At 37.7% G+C, this 24,429-nt stretch overlaps 1 protein-coding gene across 3 annotated transcripts in view; it reads right to left on the bottom strand.

Moving 5' to 3' along the window:
* The window catches only part of CCDC85A (coiled-coil domain containing 85A), a 194,136-nt gene that overhangs the window by 140,068 nt on the left and 29,639 nt on the right, over positions 1–24,429 (bottom strand). The window lies entirely within an intron of this gene.

Below are 24,429 nucleotides of genomic sequence, written 5' to 3'. Positions count from 1 at the left end.
ACTCAATTACGGCGAGTTGAGTCAGATTTACTCCAGCTCTTTCACTGACTTGTCTAAGAGACACTGTTAGACTGAGGGGCCATGCAGGAGCCAAGGCCCCCAAAAGACTGTCTACCTCAGGGCTCAGCTACCTTATCCTGTTACCTAACTTGCTTTTCCTCCCATCTCAGGTTGGGGAGACTATGGCTAGCATGAGGGATTTTACCAAGAAGGCAGCTGAAATATTCTTATTTTTCCAGAAGAGACTCTAGCGCCATGTTAATTGAATGAGCAGCCAGGACATCACACCATCAGACTCTACAGAGTGAGAATTTTTAAAAGATAAAGTAGTATTCATGGAACTAATTTTCTTTTACACCCTCTCATTTGCTCCTAAATCTCAGCTTTGGCTGGCATGTTACCCTTTTGTACAAGGAAAAGATACCACACTGTGTATGACAGGTTTACCGAATTTCTTACAGCCATGCCGAGGTGTAAGAAACAGATAAGCAGGGCTTGTCTGGATCATGCTTTGCAACTCACTTAAGCACTGAAGCAGACTTTCAGTAGCAAAAGAATCTGAACCAGAAACAGTTCATTCTTGTTCTTTCATTTCCTTCAGCAATCCTCTACCAAGCACTTCCTATGCCCTTTCAGAAGGCCAGCACCAGGGCTGGGACCAAGTACCAAGCGCCGAGTGACAGCCAAGGTCCTTCCACTCATGGAGCTCACATTTTAGTGATGGAAGAAAACAATAACAAGCTAAAAAAAAATATATATATATATATATATTTATATATATATATATTATATACACGAAATTTTCAAATGAGGATATATACACACACACATATATATATATATATATATATATATATATATATATATATATATATATATATAAAAGAAATTTTCAAATTGGATTATTGCTTTGAAAAAAGTAAGTCAGAACAGGGTGGTCAGGGAAGGACTCTCTCAGAAGAGACCTCTTCTTCTGAGACCTGCATGACAAGGAGGTGTCAGCCATGGAAAGCTGAAGAAGAGTGTCCTGCTTATGCTTTTAAAATCTTGTTTCCAATATCAAACTTAAAACCACTGGAAAATTATCTAGACTTTGCCATTTAGCAGCAGTATTTCTAACAGCAGAAAAATAAATACGAACTCCTGGGATTGCCTATAAAAAGGAGTGAGTCATTACTTCTTTTATGAGGTTTTCAATGACTAATTAAGAGAACAGGGAGCCCAGAAAAATTACAACTGCTTGTACTTTTACTGCCTGTATCCAGGAATTACATCATCTGCCCGAGGTATCTATCCCCAGAGTAAGTCTATGTTGGTAAATTATCAGTCATGAGTTACGAGTATCATAAGCAGGGAAGGGTTCAGTTCAATTAGTCTAAGTAATTGTACAAATTTTATCCAGACTCAAGAAAAGGTTTGAAACACAGAAAATGAAACATGAGATACAGAAAGTAGAATGTTGAATATGCTGGGCTCATCTCCTGTGAGCTGTTTTGCAGATACTGAAACCCCCACCAGGTGGAAGAAGGTAACCAAAGTAACCGTATGCTACCCACAGCATGTAGACCACAGACTGGTTGGAACCAAAAGGTTGATGATGTTGACTCCCACTTACCTTACCACCAACCAACCAGAAGAACGTCCACGAGCTTATCACATACCCCACAATCTCCCTCCCTCACCCTGTCTTTTAAAACCTTTCCCCGAAAGCCATCACAGAGTTCAGGTCTTTTAAGCACTAGCTGCCTGGATTCCTTGCTTGGCTCCATGCAATAAACACTGCACTTTCCTTCACCACAACCCAGTGTCAGTAGATGGGCTTTACTGCACACGGACGAGCAGACCCAAGTAAAAAAAAAAAAAAAAAAAAAATTCTGGGCTCAATGTTGCCCAATAACTTGATAAATTTCATTGGCTGACTCTGATAATGACAGTGTCCAATATTAAAAAAATTTTTTGGCCCAGCAATACTTACTCAAGCATAATTTTATTGACAACATCAATATCTGTATCAACCTCACCAACATTCTCTGACAATAAAGAAACAAATTGTCAGAGTCAAAATTCAGATACATCTTGCTGCTAAAGTAAAGTTAGCTCAAGGTGAAAGTCATTGATTCCCTGGTGAAAACCCATTTGCTGGGACTGATTAATTTTTGCCTCAGATAAAACACAAAGATAGTGTAGGCTATTTAAGCCTACTCTGTACCACATACTGCTTTGAAAACTTGATCACTTTCATGTTTCATTTAGGGGAAAAAAAATCAAGACTTATAGATTTAGCTCTTTGTAACTGTGCTTCAACATGGTTCTTCTATCTTTAAGATTAAACAAGTTTATGATGACCTAGAGCAAAAATCAGAGGTCCATGACACCAGCAATATGCTGCTCCTTTTTCTCTTTCTCCTATCCTCCTCTTCTTTTCCTCTCTCTTACTTTTTCTCACCTCTCCTCTATAGTCCAGGCTTGCCACCAATACCCAAGTCTTAGCAAATATTGCAGAACTAAGGTCTAAAATGACTGGCAATCACTCACTGGTAGCTTTTACCACAATTACTAGCTACAATGTTAACAATCTTACCTAAATAATGCTACTTTAAGGTCCTCTACTAAAAACTAGAGAAACATTACACGTCCGAAACAGCCAATCAGAAGCAGGAAATAAAATGGATGAGCAATAGAATATTCAGAGATATAAGTCTGTCTTGATCATGTAGGATTAAGCTCCTTATAAGCTAATACTAGGAGATTAAAAAAAAAACCCACTGGGTATGAAATGACAAGTGAAGCTTTAGCTACATCCATCCAAAGAAAACAAAATTTCCAAACAGAGGGGATATAGGTCATAATTCTGCTGATAAAAGTAATCGTGTCACAGCAATCCTGGACTATGTAGGAAAATCCTGTCATTGGCTGGGTTTTTGTCATTGGTTCTTGCACCAAAAAGAGACTCCTAAACAGGAAGAGGTTCAGGGTCTTCAGAACCATCACTAGCATCCAGGTCTCTTTTTATTTCAGTTGTGCAATGGGAGAGCCTTAATGTGAAACCTCATTATTTAAACATATTATTGTCCAATGAATATAAAGTTTAGAAGTTAGATAAAAACATACATTCTCTCAACTTGATTCTGAATCTTAATATGGTCACGTAGAGTGGAATTAAAGAAACAGAAGGAGGGGGGACAGAAAATGTGTAGACTTCTATATTGTTGCCTTTTGACACTTATATCAAATAATAAAGGCAAACATATACTGTACACTTAGTATGTGCCAGGTAGTGTGTTGTCTCATTTAATTTGAGAAGCACTTTATAAAAGGTGGGTACTATTATTATCCTCAGTTTACAGATAAGGAAACTAGGGCACAAATAAGTTAAGAAACTGTATCACAGAGCTTGTAAGTGGCAGAGCCAGAAAGTAATATCAGACTGGCTGGCTTCGCAAAGGAAGTTAATAGTTACATGGTTATTCCTTGACGCTCAGTGGGAGAACTTTAGTCTTCAGCTCTGCTCTGTGCCATGTCCTTGGAAAAAGCTTCTATTAATCTCTCAGAAATTCAGTCATTTCTGTGATTCTGAAATAGAACAGATCTACCTTATAAGTCACAGTGAAAGCTCACAACAGAGTGAAAAATTCTACGGGGAAAGCACTGGTGTCCAAATTACTGAGTCTTTCATACTTCTTGAAACCTAGGTAAGCATATTTCGAAAAGGGCACTCAGACCATCAACAAACCTCATAACAAGCCCACAGAGAGTTCTGAAAAAGACCTTCAGGGACCTTGAACTCTGACAGGGGAGACAGGTTAAACCAATATATAGTTGTCATAAATACACAACCATTACAATACACCAAGAAGATGGGGCAGGTCCCAACGAGTTAGGCAATGGGTAGGGTTAGTTTCAGGAAGGCTTCCTGGAGAAAGAGGGCCTGTGGGCTGTAATTTTTTGGAAGGAAACAATGAAAAGAAAAAACAAAAAATGAATATTCCGCCATACATAATAGGTAGACTGGGCAAATCTTCAGATCATGAGCCTGAGTCCCAGCCAGAGTTTCTATACAGCTCAAATGGACAAAAATTGATTCCTACTTAAAACATTTCTTAGAAGACAAATGCAAGAAAGATATTGCTGCTATGCTATGTTTTCTTCTCCCTCCAGGCTATTTTCCCCCAAATAATGAAATCATTTTAATAAAAAAATGAATAATAAAACCCTGAACTATTTTTAAACTCTGAGAACATTATATCTTTCCTTCTGTTGCCAAGCAACACACTTTTGCTATGATACAATCTGAGACCTTGATTAACATTCTCAGTTGTATAGAAAGGATACAGAAACAGGATATCTTGATTACAGAATGAATTTTTTTAAATAAAGAAATAAAAGAAAAGAGAAAGAAATGAAATAGGACTCATGTCAAATTATTGCATTTTTACACTGGAAACAGCAAGCCATGAATTCTTCAATTTGAGAAAACTCAATGTACAGAGCTAATAATAAAGAGGGATTCTATGCAGATACTCAAATTGCTGCAGCCATGTGAAAACGTAGCAATGTCACTGCCACTACATTAGCTATGATTATGCTTTTTCAGTGACTGAATGGTTATTTGTTAACTTTTGCACCTTTCAGTGCTAGAAATCGCCTAGCTGATGGTAACTTAACTGGGTAACTGATGTTAAGCCGAGCAAAATGAATACAGTTCCTGCCCTCATGAAATGCACAGCCTAGAGGAGCTTCCGGTGCTTATCATCCTCATTTTATGGATGAGGATATCAAGCAACTTCCCCACAGAGCTAGTGAGTGGTAGGCCTGGAATTATAACTCAAGACTGTTTGACTCCAAAGACTACAGTCTTCTCTCTCTTGCGAGAGCACTGGAATCACAACTAACTGCTGAACAATCATCGACAGGAAGACACTGGAACTCACCAAAAAAGATACCTCACATCCAAAGACAAAGGAGAAGCCACAATGAGATGGCAGGAGGGGTGCAATCACAATACAATCAAATCCCATAACCACTGGGTGGGTGACTCACAAACTGGAGAACACTTATACCACAGAAGTCCACCCACTGGAGTGAAGGTTCTGAGCCCCACATCAGGCTTCCAGGCCTGGGGGTTCCGGCAACAGGAGGAGGCATTCCCAGAGAATCGGACTTTGAAGGCTAGTGGGATTTGATTGCAGGACTTTGACAGGACTGGGGGAAACAGACTCCACTCTTGGAGGGCACACACAAAGTAGTGTGTGCATCGGGACCCAGGAGGAAGGAGCAGTGACCCTACAGGAGACTGAACCAGACCTACCTGCTAGTGTTGGAGGGTCTCCTGCAGAGGCGGGGGGCGGGGGGCAGCTGTGGCTCACCACAGGGACAAGGACACTGGCAGCAGAAGTACTGGGAAGTACTCCTTGGCGTGAGCCCTCCCAGAGTCCGCCATTAGCCCCAGCAAAGAGCCTGTAGGCTCCAGTGCTGGGTCGCCTCAGGCCAAACAACCAACAGAGAGGGGACTCACCCCCTCCCAGCAGCAGACAAGTGGATTAAAATTTTACTGAGTTCTGGCCACCAGAGCAACACCCAGCTCTACCCACCACCAATCCCTCCCATCAGGAAGCTTGCATAAGCCTCTTAGATAGCCTCATCCACCAGAAGGCAGACAACAGAAGCAAGAAGAACTACAATCCTGCAGTCTGTGGAACGAAAACGACATTCACAGAAAGACAGATAAAATGAAAAGGCAGAGGACTATGTACCAGATGAAGGAACAAGATAAAACCCCAGAAAAACAACTAAATGAAGTGGAGATAGGAAACCTTCCAGAAAAACAATTCAGAATAATGATAGTGAAAATGATCCGGGACCTCAGAAAAAGAATGGAGGCAAAGATCAAGCAGATGCAAGAAATGTTTAACAAAGACCTAGAAGAATTAAAGAATAAACAAACAGAGATGAACAATACAGTAACTGAAATGAAAAATACACTAGAAGGAATCAATAGCAGAATAAGTGAGGCAGAAGAATGGATAAGTGACCTGGAAGACAGAATGGTGGAATTCACTGCTGCAGAACAGAATAACGAAAAAAGAATGAAAAGAAATGAAGACAGCCTAAGACACCTCAGGGACAACATTAAATGCACCAACATTCACATTATAAGGGTCCCAGAAGGAGAAGAGAGAGAGAAAGGACCCAAGAAAATATCTGAAGAGATTATAGTCGAAAACTTCCCTGATATGGGAAAGGAAATAGCCACCCAAGTCCAGGGAGCGCAGAGAGTCCCGGGCAGGATAAACCCAAGGAGAAACACAATGAGACACACAGTAATCAAATTGACGAAGATTAAAGACAAAGAAAAATTATTAAAAGCAACAAGGGAAAAATGACAAAAAATATACAAGGGAACTCCCATAAGGTTAACAGATGATTTCTCAACAGAAACTCTATAGGTCAGAAGAGAGAGGCACGATATATTTAAAGTGATGAAAGGGAAGAACCTACAACCAAGATTACTCTGCCCGGCAAGGATCTCATTCAGATTCAACAGAGAAATCAAAAGCTTTACAGACAAGCAAAAGCCAAGAGACTTCAGCACCACCAAACCAGCTTTACAACAAATGCTAGAGGAACTTCTCTAAGTGGGAAACACAAGAGGAGAAAAGGACCTACAAAAACAAACCCAAAACATTTTAGAAAATGGTAATAGGAACATACATATCAGTAATCACCTTAAACGTGAATGGAATAAATGCTCCAACCAAAAGATACAGGCTCGCTGAATGGATACAAAAACAAGACCCATATATATGCTGTCTACAAGAGACCCACTTCAGACCTTGGGGCACATACATTCTGAAAGTGAGGGGATGGAAAAAGATATTCCATGCAAATGGAAATGAAAAGAAAGCTGGAGTAGCAATACTCATATCAGATAAAACAGACTTTAAAATAAAGAATGTTACAAGAGACAAGAAAGGACACTTCATAATAATCAAGGGATCAATCCAAGAAGAAGATATAACAATTATAAATATATATGCACCCAACATAGGAGCACTTCAATACATAAGGCAAATGCGAACATTTGTAAAAGAGGAAATTAACAGTAACACAATAACAGTGGGGGACTCTAACACCTCACTTACACCAATGGACAGATCATCCAGACAGAAAATTAATAAGGAAACACAAGCTTTAAATGACATAACAGACCAGATAGATTTAATTGATATTTATAGGACATTCCATTCAAAAAGAGCAGATTACACTTTCTTCTCAAGTGCACAGGGAACATTCTCCAGGATAGACCACATCTTGGGTCACAAATCAAGCCTCAGTAAATTTAAGAAAACTGAAATCATACCGAGCATCTGTTCCGACCACAAGGCTATGAGATTAGAAATCAATTACAGGGAAAAAGACGTAAAAAACACAAACACATGGAGGCTAAACAATACGTTACTAAATAACCAAGAGATCACTGAAGAAATCAAAGCGGAAATCAAAAAATACCCAGAGACAAATGACAATGAAAACACGATGATCCAAAACCTTTGGGATGCATCAAAAGCAGTTCTAAGAGGGAAGTTTACAGTAATACAATCCTACCTCAAGAAACAAGAAAAATCTCAAATAAACAATCTAACCTTACACGTAAAGGAACTAGAGAAAGAAGAACAAACAAAACCCAAAGTTAGTAGAAGGAAAGAAATCATAAAGAGCAGAAATAAATGAAATGGAAACAAAGAAAACAATAGCAAAGATCAATAAAACTAAAAGCTGGTTCTTTGAGAAGATAAACAAAACTGATAAACCTTTAGCCAGACTCATCAAGAAAAAGAGGGAGAGGGCTCAAAGCAATAAAACTAGAAATGAAAATGGAGAAGTTACAACAGGCACCACAGAAATACAAAGTATCATTAAGAGACTACTACAAGCAACTCTATGCCAATAAAATGGACAACCTGGAAGAAATGGACAAATTTTTATAAAGGTATAACCTTCAAAGACTGAACCAGGAAGAAATAGAAAATATGAACACATTAATCACAAATGATGAAATTGAAACTGTGATTAAAACTCTTCCAACAAACAAAACTCCAGGACCAGATGGCTTCACAGGTGAATTCTATCAAACATTTAGAGAAGAGCTAACACCCATCCTTTTCAAACTCTTCCAAAAAACTGCAGAGGAAGGAACACTCCCAAACTCATTCTATGAGGCCACCATCACCCTGATACCAAAACTAGACAAAGATACTACAGAAAAAGAAAATTACAGACCAATATCACTGATGAATATAGATGCAAAAATCCTCAACGAAACACTAGCAAACAGAATCCAGCAACACATTAAAAGGATCATACACCATGATCATTGGGATTTTTCCCAGGGATGCAAGGATGCTTCAATATATGCAAATCAATCAATGTGATACACCATATGAACAAATTGAAGAAGAAAAACCATATGATCATCTCAATAGATGCAGAAAAAGCTTTCGACAAAATTCAACACCCATTGTTGATAAAAACTCTCCAGAAAGTGGGCATACAGGGAACCTACCTCAACATAATGAAGGCCATATATGACAAACCCACAGCAAACATCATTCTCAATGGTGAAAAACTGAAAGCATTTCTAGTAAGATCAGGAACAAGACAAGGATGTCACTCTCGCCACTATTATTCAACATAGTTTTGGAAGTCCTAGCCACGGCAATCAGAGAAGAAAAAGAAATAAAAGGAATTACACACTGGAAAAGAAGGAGTAAAACTGTCACTGTTTGGAGATGACATGATACAATACATAGATCATCCTAATGATGCCACCAGAAAACTACTAGAGCTAATCAATGAATTTGTTAAAGTTGCAGGATACAAAATTAATGCACAGAAATCTCTTGCATTCCTATACACTAACAACGAAAGATCAGAAAGAGAAATTAAGGAAACAATCCCATTCACCATTGCAACAAAAAGAATAAAATACCTAGGAATAAACCTACCTAAGGAGGTAAACTACCTGTACTCAGAAAACTGTAAGACACTGATGAAACAAATCAAAGATGACACAAACAGATGGAGAGATATACCATGTTCTTCGATTGGAAGTATCAATATTGTGAAAATGACTATACTACCCAAAGCAATCTACAGATCCAATGCAATCCCTATCAAATTACCAATGGCATTGTTTTTTCGTTTTTACAGAACTAGAACAAAAAATCTTAAAATTTGTATGGAGACACAAAAGACCCCTAAAAGCTAAAGCAATCTTCAGGGGAAAAAATGGAGCCCGAAGAATCAGACTCCCTGACTTCAGACTATACTACAAAGTTACAGTAATCAAGACAATAGGGTACTGGCAAAAAACCAGACTTATAGATCAATGGAACAGGATAGAAAGCCCAGAGATAAACCCACGCATCTTTGGTCAACTAATCTATGACAAAGGAGGCAAGGATATACAGTAGAGAAAAGAGAATCTCTTCAATAAGTGGTGCTGGGAAAATTGGACAGCTACATATAAAAGAATAAAATTAGAACACTCCCTAATACCATACACAAAAATAAACTCAAAATGGATTAAAGACCTAAATGTAAGACCAGACAGTATAAAACTCTTAGAGGAAAACATAAGAAGAACACTCTGACAGAAATCACAGCAATATCTTTTTTGACCCACCTCCTAGAGTAATGAAAATAAAAACAAAAACAAACAAATGGGACCTAATGAAACTTAAAAGCTTTTGCACAGCAAAGGAAACTATAAAGAAGATGAAAAGACAGCCCTCAGAATTGGAGAAAATATTTGCAAACAAATCAACAGACAAAGGATTAATCTCCAAAATACATAAACAGCTCATGCAGGTCAATATTAAAAAAAAAAAAACAAACACCCAATCGAAAAATGGGCAGAAGACCTAAATAGACATTTCTCCAAAGATATACAGATGGCCAAGAGGCACATGAAAAGCTGCTCAACATCACTAATTATTAGAGAAATTCAAATCAAAACAACAATAAGGTACCACTTCACACCAGTTAGAATGGGCATCATCAGAAAATCTACAAACAACAAATACTGGAGAGGGTGTGGAGAAAAGGGAACCCTCTTGCACTGTTGGTGGGAATGTAAATTGATACAGCCACTATGGAGAACAGTATGGAGGTTCCTTAAAAAACTACAAATAGAACTACCATACGACCCAGCAATCCCACTACTGGGCATATACCCTGAGAAAACCATAATTCAAAAAGAGTCATGTACCAAAATGTTCATTGCAGTTCTATTTACAACAGTCAGGACATGGAAGCAACCTAAGTGTCCATCATCAGATGAATGGATAAAGAAGATGTGGCACATATATACAATGGAATATTACTCAGCCATAAAAAGAAATGAAATGGAGTTATTTGTAGCGAGGTGGATGGAGTTAGAGTCTGTCATACAGAGTGAAGTAAGTCAGAAAGAGAAAAACAAATATAGTATGCTAACACATATATATGGAATCTAAGGAAAAAAAAAAAAAGGTCATGAAGAACCTAGTGGCAAGATGGGAATAAAGACACAGACCTAGTAGAGAATGGACTTGAGGATATGGGGAGGGGGAAGGGTAAGCTGGGACAAAGTGAGAGAGTGGCATGGACATATATACACTACCAAACGTAAAATAGATAGCTAGTGGGAAGCAACCGCATAGCACAGGGAGATTAGCTCGGTGCTTTGTGACCACCTAGAGGGGTGGGATAGGGAGGGTGGGAGGGAGGGAGATGCAAGAGGGAAGAGATATGGGAACATATGTATATGTATAACTGGTTCACTTTGTTATAAAGTAGAAACTAACAAACCATTGTAAAGCAATTACACTCCAATAAAGATGTTAAATAAAAAAAAAAAAAGATGTGGTACATATATACAACGGAATATTACTCAGCCATAAAAAGGAATGAAATTGGGTCATTTATAGAGACATGGATGGATCTAGAGACTGTCATATAGAGTGAAGTAAGTCAGAAAGAGAAAAACAAATATTGTATAGTAACGCATATATGTGGAATCTAGAAAAATGGTACAGATGAACCAGTTTGCAAGGCAGAAATAGAGATAGAGATGTAGAGAAGAAACATATGGACCCCAAGGGGGGAAAGCAGTGGGTGGGGGTGGAGATGGGATGAATTGGGAGACTGGGATTGACATGTATACACTGATGTGTATAAAATAGATAATAAGAACCTGCTGTATAAAAAAATAAGTAAATAAATAAAATTCAAAGCCTACAGTCTTTACCACAGTTCCTTGCATGTGTCCTGACTTGAGAGGTGACAATTCTATTGTACCTTGCAATGATATCATACCTGGAAAACAGTAGTTTTCTGTTCTATGTGACTCATTTTAAGAAGAGTCTTGAGTTCCTCTAGATACATTCTAGTTTGTCAATCAGGATAATGGTATATCTGGAAAATATATTAGGAATACCCTCCAGGTTGTTTGACCAGGAGAGAAGATTTAGGTGAAGGCATGATAAACATCTACATAACGGAAAATTCTTAAATAGAAAAAGTATGAGATTTACTCTATAAAGCCTTGAAACAAGAGTAGAATTAAAGAGAAAATAATGGGTGGAGGATAACAAGGGGCAGATTTCAGTTCAACAAAAAGAAGAGCTTTTTTGACACAAAATCTGTCCAAAATGGATTATAGGTGGTTTTAAAACAAAATGAAGTCCCAGGAACTAAAATTCCTCAAGTGGAGAATGACCAATAAACCATGGATGGTGACAGGGATGATGTATGTGAACTGGAGATTGAATCAAATAGTTTCTTAAAATCCATCCACTTTAATATACTATCATTCTAGAAGAAAGTCATATACTTTACTTTTTGACACATACATACATACAAAATTCAGGTAACTAGATAGATTTCTATATACAGAAGAAAAAACTCTTAGTTTTAATTTTCTTTTAAAATTATGTTGACTACATCAAGGAGAAAAGGTTCAATTAGGTGCCTATTTATCTTTAGCAGTTCCCTTTAATGCTTGCTGAAAAAACCAAAACAACAATAACAGTGAAAATATAGCAGGAGTGGGCTGAAGCCAACCCAAGAAGTAGGAATCAAAGATGAGTTAACAAATATAAATGAATATTCAAAACTGTGAATTCTCTACCAGCAAATCTAAAAGGTTTCCAATTCTGACAATATATGTAATCCTATCACAGGACCACTGAGCATAATTGTGCACTTTATAGTCTCTGTGAATTGCACTCCGTGGAGTTGTTCAATGCATGATTTGCCAGCCCATATGCCCCAACACTGCATATCTGTCATAAACCAAGAGAACATAACTGACTCTCTTCTAATTAAAGGAAACATGTTGAGTTCCATGTCCACTGGTGCCCAGGGCCTTGTAAGTTCGATTTACCTTTTCACCAGCCCCTCATGACAGAGTATGGTGCGTATTTACGAGACTCGCTAACACTGTGGTCAAATTAATGATCCCAATCTCACTGGCCCACTGCTCCAAGTAAATAACCTACGCAAGCACCAAAAACAAAAATCAAGAACAGCGCACCATTAATAAAAACAATAATAATTTCTTTTAAAAAGCTCACTACTATTCTGACCTTGGAAGATTTTTCTGGAGGTTTTTTTTTTTTTTTTACAAATCAGCTACAAAAGATAGAATTTTTATTTTTCAGCCTGTCCTTGACTTGCAGTTAAGGTCTGATAATACAAAATTTCTTGAGGTTCTCCCCATATAATATATGGAGAGCTATTATTTAGCTCTCTGCCTTTTTGTCATCCTAAGAGATCTTCTTCTGAGAGCAGAGGGTACAGCTGCTGGAAAGGAGACTTAACTATGGTGTTAAAGGTCTGAAACAGTTACAGAGGGGAACAAAAAAAGATGTTAACTGAGTCCAATATATTTTTGTAATGCCTAACTTGCAGATATGATGTTATACACAGAAAGTTCTAAGGAATCCACTGAACTATCAAAACTAATAAATGAATTCAGCAAGACTGCAGGAAAAAGAAATCAATTCTAATTCTATACACAAGCAATAACCGATCAAAAATAAAATTAAGAAAAACCAATTCTATTGACATGGGCATCAAAAAGAATAAAGCACATATAAATAAATTTAATAACAGAAGTGTAAGACCTATACACCGAAAACTCCAAAACATTATTGAAAGACATTAAAGAAGATCTAAATAAATGGAAAGACATCCAGTGTTAATGAATCAGAAGACTTGATATTGTTAAGCTGACAGTATTCCTCAAATTGGTCTACTGATTCACTGTAATCCCTACCAAAAATCTCAGCTGCTTTTTTTTGAAGAAATTGACAAACTGATACTAAAATGCATACAGAAATTCAAGGGACCCAGGAAAGCCAAGATAATAATGAAAAAAAAAAAAAGTTGGATGATTCACATTTCCTGATTTCAAACTTACTACACAGCTGTGGTAATCAAGACAGTGTGGTACTGGCATAAGGACAGACATATAGATCAGTGAAAGAGAGCTTTCATAAACCTAAGGGTTTATTTTTGACACAGGTCCCAAATCCATTCAGTGGGGAATAGTCTTCAACAAATGGTGCTAGAAAAACTGAATATCCACATGCAAAGCAATGACTTTGTACTCCCAACCTCACCCCATGCACAAAGATAAACACAAAATGGATCCTAGACCTAAATATAAGAGCTAAAACTATAAGACTCCTAGAAAAAAAAAAAAAAAATAGGTGTAAAACCTTCATGAGCTTGGGCTAAGCAGTGGTTTCTTAGACATGACACTAAAAGCACAAGCAACAAAAGAATAAATTGGACTTCAACAAAATTAACACCTTTTATGCTTCAAAGGACACTATCAAGGAAAAGAAAACCAACAGAATGGGGGAAAATATTTGTAAATCTGATAAATATATGTATACTCGATAAAGGACTTGTATATAGAACTTGTATCTAGAACATATAAAGAAGATATACAACTAATAAAAAGACAAACCAATTTAAAAATGGGCAAAAGACTTGAACAGAAATTTCTCCAAAGATGACATAAAAATGGTCAATAAGCACATGGAAAGATGCTCAACATCATTAGAAATCAAGGAAATAAAAATCAAAACTGAGATACTACTTCATATCAAGTAGGATTATAATAAAAAAAGACAGACAATAACAAATGTTCCCAAGAATGGAGAGAACTGGAACCCTCATACATTGTTAGTGGGAATATAAAATGGTGCAGTCCCTTTGAAAAACAGCTGGAAGTTCCTCAAAGTGTTCAACATATATCATACGGATGCCATGTAACCTAGAATCCCACTCCTAGGTATTTATTCAACGAATAGGAAAACATATGTCCACACAAAACCTCTTATACGAACGTCCATAGCAGGTTTATAGCCAAGATAAGGAAACGTAAATGTCCATTCAATGGATGAAGGGATCAAAAAATGTGGAATATGCATACAGTGATGTATTATTTGACAATAAAGGCAATAAAAAGGAATGATGTACTGATATGTGCTAAAAGATCGAGAAACCTTGAAAACATTATGTTAAATGAATGAAGCCAGTCACAAAAGAATGATTATATGATTCTATTTATATAAAACCCATTATAGGCAAATCTATAGAAACAAAGTATATTAGTGACTTCTTTGAGGTTGTGAGGGAAGATAGGGATGGACTACTAATGGGCATGGCGTTAAATACAAATTCTTTTGCGGAAAATTAAAATGTTCTAAAGTCTGTGGTGATGGTTGTACAACTGAATATACTAAAAGTCATTGAACTGTACACTTTAAATTGGTGAATTTTATGATATAGGTTAAATATCTTTAAAGATATGAAAGGAGGGCTTCCCTGGTGGCGCAGTGGTTGAGAATCTGCCTGCCAATGCAGGGGACACGGGTTCGAGCCCTGGTCTGGGAAGATCCCACATGCCGCGGACCAACTAGGCCCGTGAGCCACAATTACTGAGCCTGCGCGTCTGGAGCCTGTGCTCCACAACAAGAGAGGCCGCGATGGTGAGAGGCCCGCGCACCGCGATGAAGAGTGGCCCCCACTTGCCGCAACTAGAGAAAGCCCTCGCACAGAAACAAAGACCCAACAAAGCCATAAATAAATAAATAAAAATAAAATAAATTAAAAAAATTTTTAAAAAAAGATATGAAAGGAGGAGAAGAGGTAAGGGAGATAGGAGGGGAGAGGGGAGAAGGGGAGAAGAAACAAAAAGCACCACTGGACAGTTGAAGAGGATTCTAGAGGATTATTTAGGGATATGGAAAGACCCATCTCATCACATCTTTGGTGAATCCCTGATGTAGCCATTCCAGATATTTGTATGGCCAGACTTTGGGGCAGCAACAATGACAGCCAGAATAACACAGGGGTAGTGAGCACTTTTAGCTGATGAGATACAGAGGTAAATTCCCCTTTAGACTTCTGCTAAGGCTACTGGCTAAGAACATCAGATTTTAATTTATGGTTAATTTTGTTTCATCTTTGATGTAACTAACTGTCCTTTAAAGTGATAGTTATTGTATCAAAGATGGGAGCAATAATTTCAATTTATATTTTTGGTGGATCAGACCAAGATAGAACCATTGAGGGTCACTCATTTTTCGGGACGCTGTGAGAGCAAAGGTTGACAAACTATGGCTCAGGGGCCAAATTCAACCTGTTGCCTGTGTTTGTAAACAAAGTTTTAATGGAAGAGAACCATGCCCATTCATTTACGTATTGCATATGACTGCTTCTGTACAGAGTTGAATAGTTGTGACAGAGACCTATGACCTGTGAAGTCTATATTATTTACTCTCTGGCCCTTTACAGAAGAAGTTTGCTGATTCCTGCTCTAGAGCAATACAACTATTTTGACTTTTTAGCAAATAATTTATACATCCAAATTAACCATCTCCTCTTCAAAATACTCACCTCATTAAACGGTTTATATTTATTTCAGTGATGCCACCATTGCTCAAAGCTTTTCTGAAACTCCCCTTTTGGGTTGTCTTTCAAGACCTGAAATGCATGCTTTTTAATATCCTAGCAATGGAAAACCGAGGTAAGTAGCTACTTGGAAACAAGATGGCAAATCAAGACGGGTAAAACTATCACTGGTTTAAAATCAGGTATGACTCTATTGAAATAATTCAGCTGGCATTCCCATGAAGCATGTAAATTGTCTTCAAAAGCAATTTTGAATGAGTTCCAAAGATGATTTGAGTAGCGACAGCATCTTTTGAATAATTGTTGAACCTCCTACTGTCAGGATTTTGAAGAAAGCTCATTTGGATGGATAAATTCTGGTACATTGGTTAAAACTGTCTTTTTACTTCCCAGTCACATCTCATATTGGGGTCTTCGGATATATTTATTATCAACAGGTGGGAAAAGGTGTCTGATAATGCCCCTGAATATTACGTGCCAAGAAAACAGATTTACAAGTCATTAACTCTCCATGGTTCAATTATCCTTGATGGGCTCTTTGATAGGCTGCACATCTCCTTCCCTGCTTAGGTCCAGAAATTCATTCTTCTATAAAAGGGAAGTGTTCCAGCCCAGTGATTCTAACGGAGGATACTCCCCTTTGCATGACTGTACATAAAAAGGGGGGGGGGGGTCCCTGCATTTCAAATACTTCCCAAGTTTTTTGCCTAAGATATGGCCTAATAGGGGTCATTCCATTAATTTCAAAAGTTGGGAGTCATTTTTAAAAGGATAAATATAGGCAAGGGCCTGTTCTCAGACTCTATACTGCTCACAAAAGCCAATGCAAAATGCATCACCTAGATTTTCTAGTTTTGCTTTCTTCTTTCAAGTGGAGAAATTCACACTTAAACATTTAAAAGTGGAGTAAGAAATATGTTACCTAGCAAAATCTTTCTAAATTTTTATGATTCTGTTTCCAAATATTTTACCACTTTCTTGCCCAATTTCTAATTTGACATCAATTTTCATTAAACAACTGACCTTCACTGAATCTTTCCATAGCATCCGATTTACTTTTCATAGAAAAATAACTCATTTTACAGTTAGAGTTCAATCTATGCAATATCTTAACCAAACTTCAAGATTACAATAACAAATGCAACTGACAATAAAATGGTTTGGGAATGCCCACAACTAGCTCCTGGGTAAGCAAACAGTTCGACTAGAGTGAGTATCCTTCTAACTGCAAATGCTGTGGGCACCAGTCAGTATGTTTTACAGGATAAATGAAAGTTAAGTGCACATCTCCTACATTGTAAGTGTATATGAGGTTCACAACTTCATGAGGTTGACAGCTTAAAAAACCTTGCACACAGGCTGATTCTATCTGAGTAGCTGTCTATAAGCCCAAACCTATCAAAGACATTTCTATGAAACGATCTGTGGTTCATCTGTTATTCATAAGCTAGTGCTTGTTGTTTGTGTACCAGGAAAGCAAAAAACCCCAAAGAAAACACGAAGAGAATTAGGACCTTAAATGGGGATGTCTTCACAAAATGGGAATTTATTTTAAAAAGAGAGGGAGATGTAGTCCGATCCAATGGGCCAGATGTCAGAGGGTGGGGAAGGTAGGGGGGTGAAGAAGGCTTTGGTGGGAATGGAGAAGCCATACTAGAGCCAATCAAGAGACCCTACATCCTTGGCCACCTGTATATTTCTTTCCTTCTAGATTCATGGAAAAATTTATTATATGCTATTTTTGGTAGCCAGGAGACAAAAGAGAAGAGGTTATCAATGGAGACCAACTTTTACCGCTATTTTGTTAGGTAAAGCCAGTCTTACTTAGCTTTTAGACAATCCATTTTTCGTTGGTCCTATCATTAAGCACAGACATTGCTGAAGAGTGATCTTCTGGAATGCCACTTAGCTACTGAGAAGAAATGACCAAGTGCAAGCTGCCTTCTCAGAAATGTCTGACCTGCTAAACTGTCTGCAATAAAAGGAATATCAAGTGAGAGAGTTTCTGGAAAACAAAGCACCACTCCCTCTACGTGGTTCTTTGGTCCTAGTTTATTCTTTGAAACTAATTTGTCTTTCTTCAGAATCATTATAATAAAACGTAAGCTGTTTTCAAAAGCTTAGTGATAGCTTCCTGACTTACTATAAATAATCACATCTTATTCTTAGTATTTTGTCTTTATAGTCTACAAAGCTTGGTTTCATAAAAACAAAATCCCTAAAATATTTATTCAGCATGTGGAAGATATCTGACTTAGCAGCCTTTTAAGGAAAAAAGTATAATGGTGGAGTGCTGGCGCTCTAGATTAAATAGAAAACGAAATCAAAAGGGATTACAGAGGTAGTATTTGTGCCTATAGTGACAAGAAAGGCTCTTCCAACAACACTAGCATCTCAGGATTCCCCGACTATGTCTTGATTTCAGAACACCATGCTTTTATACATACTGTTGCCTATATTACACTGGCCCTCCTCTTCTCTATCTAGCAAATCTCACAATCTTTAAATCTTTAGAATTAACCTCAGTGAAGCTCTCCCCCTTCCCCACATGGTTGATCACTCCCTACTCCTTGCTCCCATAGATCACCGCACTCATGTCTATTACATTTATCACACTCTATTGTGACTGTTTCTGGCCATCACTCCTACTACATTTCAGTCCCACGAAGAAAGGGACAAAGTCTTATTCTCAGTTTTATCTACCCCACGGTCTAGCATTAAGCCTGATACATAATGAACATTAGAAAAATATTTACAAAATGGATGAAACTGGAAATGGAAAATGTTTGCTAGTAGGGGGCAAAACAAAGATATTGTCTGAGTGGAACAAAAGAATATTAAGCTGACACTTTCTTTAGTAAATGGTGTTATACACAAGGGTCTCTGAGAGCACAGAGCAGGGTGAACAGCCAGGTGTGAGGCTAAAGCTGAGGAGTAAAACTTGCAAAGGGAGTGAGGTGGAGGGCATTCCAGACAAAGGAAAGGAGCAAAGGCAGAAAAATACTGAACAGTGGGAAGGGCAAGAAGAAGGTGGGATCTGCGGTAGACTTCATGAGCAGTTGTTAATGAGCAGGATGAAGCAAGGGGTGGTCAAAAAAAGAAGCTACTTAAAATGGGCACATTTTATTGTATGTAAATGATACCTCACGAGAGGATTTTAAAATGTGAGATCATGGAGTATTTTATTTAACTATAGTTGATTTACAGAATTGTGTTCGTTTCGGGTGTACAGGATCATAGAGTATTTTTAATGCCATCTTGTTAATTGTTGAGGGTATCCTCTAACACTGCATTTAGTTATTTCTTTATATAATGGTAGATCTTTTCTCCACAATTATTCTACAGAGATCCCCTAGGGAAGAGACTGCGTAGCTCATCTTAAGGTTACCCATCTTCACCTCCTTAACATCTAACACAAGGCATGACACATTTTAAGTGTGCTATACTACTGTTTCTGGCAGGGGACCGAAGGGCCCAGAAAAAATATATCTGTGTGTGTGTGTGTATGTATACAGGTGCGCGCACACACACACACACACACACACACATATATATAAAGTCAGTGTGAAGGCAAACTACAGTCTAAACAAAATTCAACAAAGGCGCCCCTGTATCACTACCAACCTCTTTAGTATACTGATGCTCATGACTGTCCTAGTTAATATAGTAAAAAATGGAGATGTCAGAGCTTCACAGTTTGGGAGACATCTCATAAACTAAATACGTAAATAATAAGTAATTAAGCACACCCTTGCAGAAGAAAGCATTTTCTCGGTTCAGTAATACACTTACATCTACCTTCCCTCCACTCCCACCTCTGGTCCTCCCTAAACCTCCTAAGAGTGAATTTTTAAAGATTCAAGAGGTTAAATGCTATCTCCCAAAATTTTAATATTAAAAATCTATGAGAACATGACAGTTTGCCCAGTTTCTTCCAGTCCAGGCTCTTCAGCAAGCCAGCACCACAGGAAAAAGGTGAGGACTGTGCTAGATGAAAGAACCATAAAGGGACGTAACAACTAGATGCAAAGAGTGAACTGGGATAGAATCTAGGCTGGACTAACAAGTTCTAAAGGATATTTTGGGGGCAATTTTTCAATTTTGAATATGGAGCAGGTAATATATAATATGTAAATTTATTGACAGGAAAAGCTGGTGATCACTAACTGGAAAAAAAAAAGCAGTTTAAAAAGCAGCATGTAGAGTACAATCCTTTTTGTTAAAAAAATCATGTGCACAGAAATGGATTTGAAAAAATTGTACAGAGTATGAATAGTGGTAATCTCTGGTGGAAGAAGGTGTTTATTTTCTTGTATTTTTTATTTTTCTACAATGTACATCTATTGCTATCGTAATAATAAAAGTTATTTTTAATTTTAAAAAAGTAGGTGACTGACCTAGCTTCTTTAACAAGCATAGTTTTGCTTTAGAATAACTTAGACTACTATATTAAGACTCGTTTCCTTTTTTGTTTGTTTTTAAACTCTTCTTTCTCACAAAGATATTTAGCACTGTATCCACAGTCACAATGTACAATATATTTGCTGAAATTACTTAAAGAGCATTTTGACTGGGGAAAATTTTTACGCTGAGGTTTATTCTTCTTTTTTGCTGCTTTTGTTTTGGTTTCTAAGCAAGATTTTTCACACAAGATGCTGTATCAGACAAGATGCCATATGTCCTCAAAACTCAGCAGGAACAACTCAGAGTCTGTAAAACAGATTTAATGATGCTTTTCCATAAATTGACTTCCCTATGATCCTTAAAATATGCACATATTTTAAGAAACCAATAATCAGGCAAATCTAATTAAGAAAGATAATTATGACTAACCAAAAAGGTTGGCAAATCACGTTCAGAGATGTATATTCAGATGTTTGGCATGATTTTCATGTTCAATAAATATAATCCTCGGATAATTAAGGATACATTACATTAAGCTTTTAGAAAGAACATCATTATTTTGAGCATTTTGCTTTCATTCCATAGAAATATTTTTCCCTTCCATTCTAGATGTTTATGCCTTTGGGAAGAAAACACCTTACAAATGCTGGCTCTGTTTACATGGCATCAGCCCATCAGGATAAAAAAGTGAAAATTATCCACTTATTTTGTCTAACACCACACATTTATATTTTAAAGCACCAAAAAGATATTTCATGACTTCCAGTTAAAAAAAAAATGGCTAAGTAAAGGAATTCTCCTCCTTCAAAACCAACCAAAAAGTTAAATATAGAGGAAACTTCTTTGGAACAAGGACATAGTGACAACTCACAATGAAAACTATGAAGCACACCTCAACCACAGAGGGTAATGTTACTACCCATACCCTCCTCACACATCAGTGGAAGCAGGTTTTCCTAAAAGCTCAAGTCAGACTAGGCCTACAGGTGCAGGAGGCCTATCCAATGACTAGGGCAACCAGATGAAGAGGTTGGTGTCTGGGGAAAGGGGGAGTTGGGGAATTGGGAGGGTTATAGGGAATATATCTGGAGGCAGTAAAGATACAGAACAAGCCACAGAATGTCATGGGAGATAAAGCTGAAACAGAAACCTCAGGGGTTTTTTTTGTTTGTTTGTTTTTTTTTAATCTGCATTTCTGTTACCTCTGACCTAACCTTAGAGGAGGGAGACTTCCAGGGGAAAAGCATCCAGGCCAGGAGATCACGCAGTCTCTTACTTTGGTGGTATTGCCATGAGTCACATCACCTGTTAAAGGCTAAAATCTCAGACAAGACAAACCCAAAGGGCAAAAAAATAGCCCATTTGATGAGAGGACTTTTGAAACAAAAACCAAAACTGAAACTAAAGCTTGTCCCAGTTCACATCCCCCTTGCCCCATAAGCAAAGATGAAGGACATAAAAAGAAAAACAATGAAACAGAGAAAAATTTCAAGCAAATAATTCCCCGTATCTGCAGAGATATTTTAGATAAAAGAGCTCATAAAAAAGAAACAAGTTTCAAAGAAATAAGATGGCAAAATCCACATTAAAAAAGGAAAGAGAGAAATGAAAATATTACTGAGATGAAAAACATCAAGAGGAAAAATAGATGGAATGAATACAACTAAAATCACAGTCAAAAACAAGGTGGACAGGATGGAGGAAGTCACCTTAAAAGGGAGGTGGGGGGGTGGGCTTCCCTGGTGGCGCAGTGGTTAAGAATCCGCCTGCCAATTCAGGGGACACGGGTTCGAGCCCTGGTCTGGGAAGATCCCACATGCCGCGGGGCAACTGGCCCCGTGAGCCACAACTACTGAGCCTACGCGTCTGGAGCCTGTGCTCCGCAACAAGAGAGGCCGCGACAGTGAGAGGCCCGCGCACCACGATGAAGAGTGGCCCCCGCTCGCCGCAACTAGAGAAAGCCCTCGCACAGAAATGAAGACCCAACACAGCCAAATAAATAAATAAATAATAAAGTTCTGAAGCATTAAAAAAAAAAAGGGAGGTGGGGGAAAAATGCAACACACGTATAACTGGTGTTCTGGAAGAAGAGAAAGGAATTAATTCAGAAAAATACCCCCAAACATAATGGGCCTCATTGGTGGTCAGGAAGGAACAAATAAACACCTAAATGAAAGACTAGGTTTCACCTATCAGACTGATAAATTTTAAATAATACAAATAGCCATTATTGGTGAGCCTATGGAGCAATGAGTTTCATTTTCTGCTGGTCAAACTCAAATTAGAAATATCCACTCTGGAGCAAGCGGCATTATCTAGTAAAGCTAAAGATAGACACACTCCATGACTCCGCACTGCTGCTCCAAAGTATATATATCCCCAGCAATGGTACACATGCTTACATGCACCAGTATACAGTTATAGAGATGGTCATGATGACTTTTTTCATAATCGCCAAAAACCAGTAACATCCTTAAGCCCATCAGTAGCAGAATGGATCCACATTTTGTGGACTATTTGTGCAGTAGACTACTACACAGCAGGGGTCAGCAAACTTTCTCCTGTGAAGTGCTAGATAGTAAACGTTTTCTACTTTGCCAGTCTATGATCTCTGCTGCAGCTACTCAACTCTGCCACGGAAGCACAAAAGAAGCCATAGACACTACATAAACAAATCAACTGCCGTGTTCCAATTAAACTTTATTTATGGACAGTAAAATCTGCATGTCATAATTGTCACGTCACAAAGTATTATCTTTTTAGATCTTTTTCAATCATCAAAAAATTTTAAAACCATTCTCAGCTTGCAAGTCGTAAAAACAGGCAGCTGGCTAGACATGGCCTGCAGGTCAGAGCTCAGCAACCCCCGCTACACAGCAAGAAAAACGTACAAAGCACAACCACCTGCACAAGACTGATGAATCGTCAAACATAAGACTGAGTTTTTTAAAAGTGAGCAAATTCCACATATAAGTGAGATTGTTAAAAAGTTTTTTTAATTTAAAAAGTGAGCAAGTTCAAAAAGAATATATACTAAGGAAGAAGACTCATGATTATATCAATATAGAAAAAAAAGCATTTAACAAATTCCAACACCCATTCTTGGCAAAAACTCTGAACCCAGGAACAGAGGGGAACTTCCTTAACTTGATAAAGAACATCTACAAAAAGCCTACAGCCAACTTCATACTGGATCATTTGCCTCTAAGATCCAGGACAAGGCAAGAATGTCCTATCTCACCATTCCTATTCAACATCATACTGGAAGTCCTAGCTAGTACAATAAGGAAATAAGTAATATACAAATTGGAAAGGAAAAAATAACACTATCTTTGCTCACAGATGACATGATTGTCTATGTAGAAAATGCCAAGGGTTGGGGAGGGGGTGGAGGGGAATACCTCCTGGAACTAACTAATAAGCCAGTATGGCAAGGTTGCATGATACGATACAAGGTTAACACATAAAAGTCTATTGCCTTCCTATATACCAGGAATGGATAAATGGAATTTAAGACATTAAAAAAAAAAATGCAATTTACAATAAATGGAGAGATATTCTGTGTTCATAGATTAGAAGACAATATCGTCAAGACATCAATTTTCCCAATCTGATCTAATGGAATCCCAATAAAAATCTCAGAAACTATTTTGTGAATAACAACAAACTGATACTTAAGTTTACATGAAAAGATAAAGTCCCAGAAGAGTCACCACAATGCTGAAGAACAAATTTTGAGGACTCACACAACCCAATTTCTATAATTACAAAGCTACAGAAATCAACACAGCGCAGAATTAGCAAAAGGACACATACATCAATGAAACAGAATAGAGCTCAGAAATAGACCCACATAAATAGAGGCAACTGATCTTTGACAAAGAAGCAAAGGTAATCCAATAAAAAATAGTGCTTTTAACAAGTGGTGCTGTCCATACACAAAAATTGACACTGACCTTACATCCTTCACAAAAATTAACTCAAAGTGGATCACAGACCTAAATGTAAAACATAAAAGTAAACAACTCCTAGAAGATAACATAAATACTGTAC

Source organism: Eubalaena glacialis, chromosome 14 (genome assembly GCF_028564815.1).
Source record: "Eubalaena glacialis isolate mEubGla1 chromosome 14, mEubGla1.1.hap2.+ XY, whole genome shotgun sequence".
Classification (NCBI taxonomy): Eukaryota; Metazoa; Chordata; class Mammalia; order Artiodactyla; family Balaenidae; genus Eubalaena; species Eubalaena glacialis.
This window is presented reverse-complemented; position numbering and strand designations above follow the sequence as displayed.